The sequence below is a fragment of the Drosophila obscura genome, unplaced genomic scaffold (genome assembly GCF_018151105.1).
Source record: "Drosophila obscura isolate BZ-5 IFL unplaced genomic scaffold, ASM1815110v1 contig_186, whole genome shotgun sequence".
Lineage (NCBI taxonomy): Eukaryota > Metazoa > Arthropoda > Insecta > Diptera > Drosophilidae > Drosophila > Drosophila obscura.
The window spans coordinates 1,949,878-1,962,659 of NW_024542774.1; positions in this window are offsets into that span (position 1 = coordinate 1,949,878).

Consider the following 12,782-nt stretch of genomic DNA (forward strand, 5'->3'; position numbering starts at 1 on the left):
CTGGGATACCCTATGCAAGGGTATCAAAAGGCAAAAGGCAATGGTAATGGACCCAGAATGGGGGATGGGATGTCCTCGCCTTCGGGCATGGCGCAGAGAGGTCGATGCCGTTGTTTTTGTGATTTTCTTGTTATTTACACAAAATTGCGCCTGAGGTCACACGGTTGGCTGTCATGGAAGGTGTTAAAGTTCAAATTGTGTTGCCTGTGCAGAAGTGTGTGTGTGTGTGCATGCGTGAGACGTATGTGTGTGTGTGTGTGTGTGTGATTGTTAGCCATGATTGCAAAGTAAAAAGGCACAAAGCGAACGAGCGCACCGACTCTTACTTTTCATCAGCTCTATGCAAAAAGTCCCCCCACTCGGCCGCTCGGAAGCTCCGTTGCCAGCTGAATGGAGATTAAAGTTGCCAGGATTCATGCATGGGCTGGCCCCAAAAATTGCCGCCAGTCAAACCACCTCAAATCGATGTTGCAGCATCGGAACCACACGCATACGAGCACACGGATAAATGGGTTTTCAAAACGTGAACATGGCCGTTAGAGTTGTGGTTTCCTTAGATTTTCACAATAGCCCCCCATACGGCAGTAGAATGAAGCACGATCTCGGAGTACAAGGGAGGTTGAGAAATTAAATGAAATACATTTTCGGTCGGTGCAGCGCTGCGGGGAAAAGCCTTCTCTCATTCAAGAGGAAGGGAATTTTCCGGTTCGAACAGATTTAAGAGCAATTAACGTGTGTGCTCAGGACCATAATTGCATATGAATGCACATGAGTGGTTGCCAATGCCATAATTGGACACCGAAGGCAATATTTAAATTCGCAAAGTTGTTAAACGTCAACCAGTTCCAGGACCAGGTCCGAGTCGGGTCAGGTCAGTGCAATCAGCGCAATTTAATTAAGAGTTTCGGCATTCTGGCATGCATTCCAGATGTGTCCAACAAGTGGAGACCGTGCCCGGACCGGACCGGAACCAGATGGGGAGGCTGGGCTGGACCCTTGGACTCGACCTTAAGTAATTCTCTTTTGGGAAAATATATGTTTTTCCTCTCGGCTGTCTACCAATATGTATTTACTTTCAATTTTAGGCACAACAGTCATTTGTTACACGAGCAGAAGGGAGCGGAGAGGGCGTTTCGGTTTCTTATCTGTTATGGAACCAGCTTTCGTCTACAATTTTCATTTGCATTGGGTCTCGGCTTTGGGTTTGGCTTTGACTTTGCCTTGGAGTTTTTGGGGCTGCGGTGGCTCAGGGGTAGCAGTGGCAGTAGCATGGAGTGTGTCTGTGCCACAAGCAATGCAAACAAAAGAAGCAAAAAACCAAACGATGGCAAACAAGCCGCCAAGCGCCTGCCAACAAAAATATATAAAGACAAAAAAATAAAGTAACAAAAAAAAAAACAAGAAGAGCCGGAGAGGGGGAACATAAAGCGAAAAATGTTCTTGTTAACAAATTGCGAAACATTTGCTTTTTGAAGACAAATTACTCGTGGTAAAACAAATTGCTTTGCTCCTCTTCTGCCTCTGCCTTAGTCGCCGCCTCTTCAGGCCTTAAATTCTGAGAAAGTATGGGGCTTTAAGATGTGATATATTTAAATGAGAAATAATGCACTCGAACCACCCGAACCTGTTCACACCCTCAAGCCTAACATATCATTGCACTTGAGCCTCGAGGGGCTGGCTCTTAATTAGCCTTAATTCCTTTGCCACTGCCCCCTGGACCCTAGCTTTGCCCTCCCACTCACTCACCCATGATGAAACGGAAGCCGAAGGTACTACTCATAACAGATTAAATCTAACCTAAAGCGTGCTAATGAAGACAATTAAATGGGCTTATGTCGTGGCCCCGGGGTGTGAGCGACATGGCGCGTAGCAGCCATGGAAATGTCACGGTATCACACCCATCCATGCGCGGATTGTACGGTTCAGTTTACAATTATGGATTGTACTGTCCAGCGGAGCGTGCCCCGTTAATTGCTTTATGGCTTTTGGACATCGTGGCGTATGAGAAATGCACAGAATACCAAAGAAGAAAAAAACATTCAGAATGCCACTGCACGAAAAACGTTTGCTTATTTGTGCAGGCACTCGATCAAAATTAATTTAGCAGTTGGTACACCACTGCCTGCACCGCACCGCTCCTCGGGGAACTCTGTGGTGTTTCCAAGGGAGACGACACGACGATGGTGGCAAAGCTGCTGACCATATTTCGCAATTTCGGTGCTCGCTTTTTCGATATAAATTGCAACCGCGAATCTGTAATTTAATTTTAGCCTTCCCTGAAATAGTGCGCTGGGAAAAGGCTTTCGAATTTAAAGGAAAGTTCTGTTGAAACAGGTTTGATTCGCAGTAAAGCTTCTTGGCACCTTCCACATGCCTGAACGTGTGCATAAATTTACCTCTAAGTGGGTGTGGAGTGGAAGCGATACGGACAGTTAACCTAAGTAAACAAGACGCTCCAACTAGACATCCAACCATCTATCTATCTATAAATCAGCAAAGTTGGGCTCAACTTTAGAGGGATTCCATAGCGATTAGCAGCGGGTATACAGAGGGCAAACAGTCGGGGAGAAAGAGTTAAGCCCTTGAAAATACAAGGCATTAATAAGTCAGGTCAGAAAAGCGGTTCAAGGATGGTTGGTGTAAAAAATACAGGAAGAAGTGCACGCTCCAGCGCATATCCCTGCCTGGGGGGGGGGCGGCAGTGGTCTGGGTGTGCCCTGCATAATAAGGTCTCCGACGGCCAGTCGATGGCTGGCCAATTCGGCAAACAATGCGGCAGCGGCAGCACTATGCAAATGAGCATGGGCATATTAGCAAGGCCAGCCGATCAATTTGCATAATTTTCTGCACTGTTGTTCGTCGAAAAGTTCGCCGAAAGAAAGGGTTGTGAAAAGTAGCTGCAAGCGTTCCAAATTTGAAGGATGTTCGCAGCTGATTTGCGGGCAGAGTGAACACGATCCTAAACCCTAACCGTCGATGCTACCAGGAACGCGCATTAGTCCAGCCGCATACGGACACAATTTGTATTCATGCCACAATGTGCATAAATATAATTCCTTCTGCTCTCCGCTGTCCCGATGCGTGATGCTGGAACTAGAGCTGTTTCTAGGACTGCGACTGGGGACTGGGACAAGTACAACGATTTATGCCGGGCACGTGCAGAGCTCCCATTCGAGCACTTCCCGGGCACGCGCTTATTGGCATTTGTTGCACTCTATGAAATCCGCTTACCGGTTGCCATTGCAATTCTCTGGATGCAATCAAAGTACAAATACATCACCATTAACGGGCGACCGCAGCGGCTTTGCCACGTCAGAGATTGCCAGCTCAATGGGTTGTGCGGCTCCAATGAAATATCAATTATTTTGTGTCCAGTGCGGTTCAGTTGAGCATTAAAGTGCCGCTTAATTACGTTGCGTGCTTGAGAGCGATATAAAGCTTGCTCCTAGACGGGCGAACGCAGACAAATGCACAAATGTAAACATAAAAATTAATGAAAGCATAACAATGTATGTGTACGAGTGTGTATGCTTCCGTAATTGTGCGCTGAACTCCGAATTTGAATCGCTGAACAGGCGGCAATCTGGCTAAAAAGCATGGCCTACTTAGTGCCTCTGATGAGGCTCTGGCACGAAAGTATTCCGGCTGAATTTGCCAATTTGAGCAACACTGATTTGTTGGATATTTTCCTAGGGATTACATTCCACAGGAATGTTTTTCATGTTCGAGTATCAGTGGATGCTTTCTGTCGAGTCGAAGACCCTATATTCCCAGCATGCCCTTTACCACTCGTGGATACGCATTTTAATTCCAATGCTTTGCAGAAAATCGATGGAAAATTAATCTTTAATTTCATTCCTTTTCTTTGTGCAGACTTCCTCTTGATTCGGATACATTTGGCCACTCTTTCCATCAGCCCATTGTTCGCATACACAAAAACCAATTTGTCATAATTATATGTAGCTTTCGTCTGCCGCAAAGCAGCAGCGGGGCAGCACGAAAGGAAGCTGCTTCCATAAATATTCGATATACTTTACACTTTATACTTAATCAGAGCATTTAATAACTGACACGCGCAGTGTCGCAGACAGCACGGAATTCAATAACGAAAGGAAAATAATAATGAAAATAAAGAATTTGTATCGTCAATCACAGCAGAGCTGAACCAGAGCTGCCCCCAGCAACAGCGGAAGCAGCAACCCCCTGCCCCGTCAGCACCCACAGAGCCACTCACACGCCCACTCACACCCATTCAAAGTCGAATGCGGATCCGATGCCTCCACTTGACGGGCATGGGCATTATTCAAAAAAGGGCCTCCTGTCACGGCCGCCGAATGTCACGCGCACACTTTGAGTGGCTCTGGAAAGAGAGTAGGGGTCTGGGTTTCCCACTTCGGCAGCCACTGCTGCAGGGCTGCAGCAGGTGCAGCCCCGTGACAGTGTTAATGCCCGAAGGTCCAATGGGGGCAACGCTGGAGCATATTATCAGGCACAGGTCCCATTACGTGATCCCGGCAATCCTTTCAGCGGAAGTTATGAATGCTGAAATGAGCAAAAACCTCTTCTGTAGTCAAGCAAATTTATAATGCCGCTTAAATGCTTTATTAAAATACCCAAGTTGGACGAAGGCAACTGCCCAATGGCGAAGCCACGCTTGGTCGCTGGCGTTTGGATATGCCAAATAAGTTTCTGACTGCCCCGGAATTTACGGATGGAAAACGATTAAAAAAAAAAACAAGCAGAGCAACGGGTTGTAAACACATTTTGGCAGCGCTGCTTTGCTGAAAAGTTTTTATGGCCCGTTATTTAATTTATGGTTGAAATACATTCCCAACAGCAAGCAAACTGTTAAAGCTGCCGAAAGGCAGCGCGCACCTGTTACATATCAGCAGAACCAGAAGAACCAGAAGAACCAACAAATACCGTGGCAATTAGACGTGGAAATAACATAATGTATTCATGGGTGTATTCATGGCTGATGGTGGTTGGCATTCAAAACCCTTGTCCCTTATCAGCTGAAAAATGAGCTGCCAAAAAAGCAGGCGAAACTTTTCGCTGGCTGCATTGCTGCTCCACTCACATGTGCGATTAATTAGAGTCAATTAATCAGATCTAATGTGTGAGCGAAAGCGAATTCTTTCTCTGTATAATGCGAGATTATCCCACAGATGCACACCCAAAGAGGGCAGGAGTGTTGGCAAAGAAAGAAGGATACAAACGTGCCAGAGCCATACAACAGCATTTGTGTCAAGAAGCTATCTTGTTAAAGGACATTTTGTAAGCTGTTCGTCCATTGTATCTTGAATTTTAAGCAAAATCGTAGGAATACAACTTCAACTCGAGCATCTCAAAAAGTCTTCAATTTGTACGCTACACAAAAGTAATTGCAAGGTAAAGAATGAACTCTCCAGAAAAGTGTCTTAAAAATACAACAGAATTTCAAGTGCATAGTACGAGTGCAACTACAGCAACTCTGTGCTAAAAATTTAGCTGTTATTCTAGAGAGACGAAATTTATAAAAGGTTTATATGTTACACATATACCACTCGTTAAAGTATATACGTTTTTTTTTAGCCTCTCCTCCGACCACCGCTCACACACATCCGAAAAGCTGGCAAATGTCAACAAGCAAGTATTAAAACAGCTACAACTCACACAGACACATAAACACAAAAAAAAAACATATACACACACTAAATAGACGCACAAAGATGTCAGCTGCACATGCAATATGCCATACACGAAGAAAAGTTGCGTTTGTGCTGCTGCTGCTCACAAATAAAATTTAATAAGCGCCAGACGAGCGACGTCCCACATACATATTAAAAACCCTTACGACACTGAAAAAAACAACAAAATAAAAGCTTGCCTTTGAAGCTGCAAAAAAATTAATACGAAATTCAATCAAGTTTGTTTACTGGAATTTCATATGTGTACGTGATGTATGTGTCGTCCGGACGACCCTAAACATCTCGGGGAGTCCGGAATCGACAGCATAGCCGCCATTGCAACTCAACAATTATATTCAGATGGAATTTCCTAAAATTTTAGTAATTTTGTAACTATTTTCAAATGTAAGACTATCACAGGGACAATTCGGCATTCAGCAAATTCATTTGGCATTCCCAAGACTTTCTACTAAATCAAAAATGTTGGGACTAATTGAATACACATTCATGCATTGCATATTGAAGTCTGTTGAGCTTAAGCCAAAGAATTTTCGAATATATGAAATAATATACGAGTATTTCATTGAATTGTTTATTACATTTTGCACAAATAAGCTTCGAATATTCCCGACAAAATCACTTGCTCTTGCTCCAGGAACACGGAGAAGAAGACTTTCTTACCTACAGATAATATCTCAAGAGATATTCGAGCGAGGGCGAAACTCGAGAAAACTCATTGTGCTTCCCGTTCGTGCGATTTATGTTAGTACTGATTGAGTTCGGGGTTCGAGGAGCGAGCCCCACAACGCGAATGTTAGCAGCGAGTGCAGCGTCCTGGAATGCCCTGTCTGGTGGTGCTGGGGCTGAGGACGTGTTTTGGATGTGTGTGCACTCGAACTCGATGGATTCAAGCAATTTAATATTCATTTGTGCGTGTAAATCAGATTTGCACATGCAAATACCCAAAATCGACAACATAATTGATTGAGCGAACAAAGCAGAGGGCAGAGCAGGGCGGCCGAGCAGTGAAGCACGCTATAATCATTGCAAATATAATTTGATTTGATAATTTTTATTTGAAAATGCGTTAACAGATTGACAACAGCGCTCTGCATATGAAGATAAGTGACATGACAATAACCAGCCTCCTGTGGTGTGGCCGGGTGTGCCTGACGTTATTTAATTACTGGAGAAGAGCGTGCAGGGAAATTGAATTCCATTCAGATTCTTCGCCATTGATTTATTAGATCCGACCGGCATGCATTAATCAACTTCATGCAGACCGACTCCGAGTAATCGGGGCCTAATTGGATTGTGATTTATGGCCACTGCCTCCCTTCGTGAGGATGAGAGACAAGATGACAGAGCGACCTTGCTATAAATTGCAATTATCAAGCATTAACCATAATTCCGTACACGTTGCACCGGGCGTTCGGGCGTTGTCACTGACCATAACGCTCTCCGTGTGGCCAAAATTGAGGCAAGTCAGGGCTTTAACAGTTTAATCTGGCTTTTACTCCATGGGATACCTATTTTTAGCATATCATAATTATGCAAAGGGGGTCAGAAGTTGGACGGGCCTGCCCGTCTGTTCGTCCAGAACGATGGAAATCATAGTTATTATGTATATTACGTATACGCAGTGATATCACAGCGAATGCTGCTTATTGAATGCCACGAGCGTGACTATTGTGGACCTTGTGAAGCTTTATTCCCATTTTTGCATACAGTGCGTATCAAATTTATATGCAGTTGTCTATTTCAATTGGAAACTAATGTGAATAAAGAGATTGAAGAGTTGAAACTGTCTCTTGATTCCTTTGCTAATTGATTGGATAAGCTACTCAACTTCTATCAAGTTATGATAAAACTGATAACTTATTCGTTCCAGTGGGCGACTCAATGCAATTTGCCCCATTTGTGCTACAGTTCTGATACGCACTGTTTGTGAAATATATGTGACGTTGCCTGCGTGTGTGTGGCAATTTATGCGCCACTAAAACTCCACTAATTTCTCATATCCAGACCCGGCTGCTGGTTAGACCCCATCCACAATTCGTTTCTCGGCTAGGCTCCATCCTGGCAGCAGTTTCTGCTTCCGCTTTGTGTTGAAAGCAGAGGAGGGCAGCCTGGTTTATTTATTTGCCTGTATTAAATGTCGCTTTTGGCAGTGAAGGCCCCTCTTACCATGTATGTATGTATGTATAAGTTCTGCTGTATGCTGTCCGAATTATTAGTTGAGGTTGGCTCTGAAATTGTTGGGTTTCAGGGAACCACATCTTCATACAGATGGAGGCCCGCATGTGCACTATCTGAGATCTCGAAAGCATAGTTGTGGCCGGGCAACTTTGGCAATTTCACCTGGCTGACGGTGATGACTTTTCCCCAGTTCTCTTTGTGTCATTATCTTTTGATTATTCCATTTCCCTTGCCGCAAAAATAAAAACAATTTATATTTTTTTTGCCAACCACCACAAAGGAGATCTCAAGTGCCTGTCTGCCGTACTCCTGCCAAATTATGAAAAGCCTAAGCCAGGTCGACTCCAAGGCAGTTCTGGGTAACCTTTCGTTTAGCAGACAATCCACTTTGGCAACTCTTTCGAATTCCTCGCTGCTCGTGGGGTCGCCATGGGCGTTGGAGTATGTCTCTCTCTCTCTTTTGGACTGTATGTTGAATGACTTCTTGTTTAGTTGGCAGTTTTCAAAACAGATCCAGCCAACTTTTTTCTTTTCCAAATTGCTTACAAAGTGCTTTTTTGTGGCGCTCCTTCTTCGGGGGTTTTTATTTTGTGGGTCGCAGTAAATAAATGGCTAAGCAGTAAATCTTTGTCGGTTTAGGTTATTGAATATTTCATGCCCGAGTTGATTTATTATTTATTTCCTTTTAATGCCTGCCGAAGGTCAACAAAACAGCTCTCCTTCAATGAACCCGTTTTATGGTCATTACTTGGGGCAAAGAAGAGAAGAAGAAAAAACAGATCTGCGCGAAAGGGAAGTGAAATGGAAACCAAAACCCTATTTCTCGCTGTGAATGAAAACAAAAGCAAAAGCCAGTGATTCGGAGGCGGTGGAGACGGTTTAATTAGAGCACAGTCCTCTTGTCGGAGCGCGTTGCAAGCCTAATGAGTCCGGGTTCGGCTTTTAGCGCGCGCTGCAACTGATGGCCGTTGTACGGCGGAACGCATTGTCGTCGGCCGACCACTGGGAGTCACCCGCAAAAAAAAATCTGTGTATCCACCCACATGCCAAACTCAATAATGCACAAGGCTCGCTCGCCTCTGCTCGTTTTTCCCACGTTGTCTGTCCCCATTGTTTGCTGTGGCGGAGTGGCACGGATGGGGTATGGAGCTGAGGCAGGAGCTGGGTGGCGCCACCGAAATTGGTGGCTTTTGGCCTCCGCTTTGTGTGTTCTGTGGGGCATTCCGGCTGTCCACAGAGTGCTTCCTGCAAGTCGGAAGTATATTGGCACCAAGCACGGCCCTGGGGTGAAGTGGAAAATCAGTCCAGACTGCGACTTTCAACCCTTTGCTGCTGAAAAAATTATTATTATTATTATTGCGTATTGGGAAGCGATATTTAATATTTGCTTTTGAACATTTGCAATTCTTTTTCAGTCAGAAGTATATTTTTCCTTGGAAAATGCATGTAAAATGTTTGCAAACAGATTTTTTTCTGCTACAATAGTTGTTATTTTTCGAGTATGTGTGGGTCTTTGCTCTGTGTTCTGTCTGTTTTCCGTGCTTGGGTCTTTATGTAAATCGGTCATTGTTCCTCTTGGTACTCGTCCCATGCTTTTCACATGCTTTTCACCTGATTTTTACCAGCTTTTTACCAGCTTTTTGTGTTGCCAAAAGTGTTGAGTGTTTTGTTATTGAAGCATATTTTCTTCATTTGTTTTCGTAGCCGCACTCACTGCTCCTTCACTCTCCTGTCTCTGGGCCAATCGTTATTAGAGCGAGATGAAGAGAGAGAGAGGCAACAGAGAAAGAGTGAGAAAGAGCAGGTGAAGCTATGGTGAAGACTAAGTGTAAGTATGAGTTTCTTAGGTGTATGTAAAACTTTTGCTCCTGACGGGAACCCTTTCATAAACGACGAGCGAGACGAGACCGAGCAAATAAAAGGCTTAATGTGTGTATACGCTAAAAGCTTGTTTCTGTTCATGGCAACGAACGGCACACTGCTGTTGGACTGGCTTGCAACAATTGGCAGGCACTGTATTAAAAGTTTTACAGGCTTAAACTTTCGTGAACAAACTTGTGGCAGTCGCATAAAATGTTTCTACAACCTTTCGGGGTCTGAATGTATGCAACATCAACACACAAACGGACACGTCCACATACCAACAGAGAGAGCGAAGGAGAGAGTGAAAGAGGCGGTAACGGTAACAAAGCCAACTTAACACAAATTGCGCTTTTGCATATTTGCGCGCTGCTACAAAACAAACCGAAAATTCCGTGGATGCATTCGGTTGGGGTGGTGATAGAAAGAACTATTCCCGTGGGTGTGTGTAAAACCAGGTCAAGAGCTATTAAATAGAAAATTACACGATTTGTCCACTTTTTACTGCAACATACCCGACAGATAGGCGAAATAGCACGCGAAATATACCATTGACTGATCACTTTGGCCACAAAAAAAGAGTCGCCTATCTGTATCCACATACAAATATAGCCGTAGCAATATATACATATCATTTTGACCACATCAACAGGCCAAATTTTACGCACTCGACTATAAACTGAAATTGGCCGAAGGGCAAAGCGAAAATCACCAACCCAGTGAAGGCACTAAGCTGAAGCTCATAATTTCTGTACGTAATTAAAGAAACCAGCAAAACAGACGATTCCTAACGAGGCTGAAACTTTGTAAATATTCCATAGATACCGACAGTGGAGCACCAGCCCATCTGGCAGGTTCTGTCCAGACGGAGAGACCACAACATCGGCAGGGTCGACAACAGCTGTGACCACACGACTGGACTGTTTGCGTTCACACAGTCACCATAAAGTCACTAATTTGGAGCTGGTTTTCGCTCAACACTTTGGCCCTAGTCATCTCATTCAAGCTGAGTAACTTTCAGACCCACAGAAAACTAAATTGAAAATTCCTAAAATCAGCTTTAGCTAAATACTAACTTTATATATTGTGCGAGTATGTACCATCTGAAGGGTCTGTTTGGAATGATAAATTTCAGTTTCTAATTTCCAGCTGCAATGTTTTCCTTCACTGATGGGGAATTTTCGGCTACACCTTCTCTGCCCTGCTTTCTATACGTATGCTAATACCATAATTGTATTGTACTAATGTACGTTTATCGCTTCGAAACTATTTTGGGCGCTTTCAGCGATGCTTTTAAATGGAAAACTTAAGTCTGGCCCCGAGGCCATGTGTGTGGGGCGGCAAAAGAAGATTAATTTGTGTGCTCGGCTTTAGGATGCCACTTGAAGTCTCGCCTCCAACACAAAGGCACAGCTGTTCTTCTCTGCTCCGTCGCCCTGGCCTGAGGTAGCAGACACATCACAAAGGGAGATACGGATAGAGGTACGAGTGGGTGTAGGTGTGGATATGGGTGTCGGGACTGTGGAACAATGGGAGCGTTAGGCATTTGTGAAATTCCTGTTCATGGCTCAGACACGCTGCCAAATGAACGATAAATGCTCATAAATGAGCATAAGGGCTATGTGTAACCTTTCCATATGTACATATACGCACAAAACTCTTATACTTATACGCGTGTGTGTGGTTATTCCGCAGGTAGGTGCGAGCCACACTAAATAACTGATATTGGCCGACAGGGGCCAAAGGTTTTGGCTTCTAAAATACTAAAATATTCCTGCTAAGTAAATTGCTACCAGGTCGTATACTTAATAATTCAGCTTGCTAATTATAATGCAATGGAAAAGTATCAAAGGAGGTGAGTCGGTTTCCCGGGGCACGGAAAACAATCACACACCTGCCCCCAGCCCACCACAATGCCTCCCCTCACCAGCTGTCTTCCCCTTTCGTTCAGTGTTCTATTTCTCAAGCAGCACAAGGGAAATGCATTCTGGAATATAATTTCACTCATGTCGACCCAAATTGCTTCCCGACACATCTTCGCGAAATTAAACCGCTTGCCTCAGGAAATCTTCATTTGATATTCACGTGCATGTACTACATATATGTAGCTTGTGCCTGCGCTTTGGTGTGGCGTCTGCATGTGTGGCTGCTCACACTAATTAATGTGGCACCTGCCTCATGGCACGTTCTATTAAGGCAAGTTTTTTTTTTAATGATTGCAGGCGTTTTCAATTTTAGTCCGCAAAGGCCACAAAACTTTGGCTAGCCGCCATCATTAGCCGTTGTCAGGCAGCAGGCGTCAGCCGTCAGAGCCTGTCATTAAAAATAGCTTAAACGGCGCCTCCGTGGCAGGCTGTGGGTGTGAAACCCTTTTTCAACACGTGTTCGCTCTAAATAGGGAATATGATAGCTTGCCGTGCCATTAAGTTTCACTATTTAAGAGCAGAAATTTGACCAGTTTTGGGAATATTTAAAGAATGGAAAGCACAAGCACAACCTAATCAATGGTGTAAATATAACACCACTGAGGTAGAAAGTCAAAGGGAAGCCAATGGCAATTGAAAATGTTTCCATCAAGAAATCTAGCAAGAAATCAAACACCAGCAATTTTCTAATGGCCAGAGGGCATACCAGCAACATAAAGAACGCAACAAGATTCGCTTTGGTTTTTCAACTTTCTCTGATTTGCGTTTGGTATGCAGAGAAATGCATTTTTCCCTTTCTGTTCCGCTGCTTACCCCTAGCATCTGGGCCGTCCCTTTGTGGCGAGTGCCCACCAAAGTATGCTATGGATCCGCTGGAGGCAGTGCCCAACACTAATGCAATGAGATTAAAGTGCTTGTGTTTGTGTGTGTGTGTATGCAACGAGGTCACTGGTTTGGGACAAAAGATGTCAACTTGAAAATTACACATTCTGAAAATCAGTATAAAAAATATACGAGTACGAGTATGCAGTATGCAGCATACAGTCGGATGTATGTATGCGGACCATGCTGGGCTCTGGTTTTGGTTTTGGCTTTAGCCCCGCACAACTGTTGCCTTTATTCTGACTTA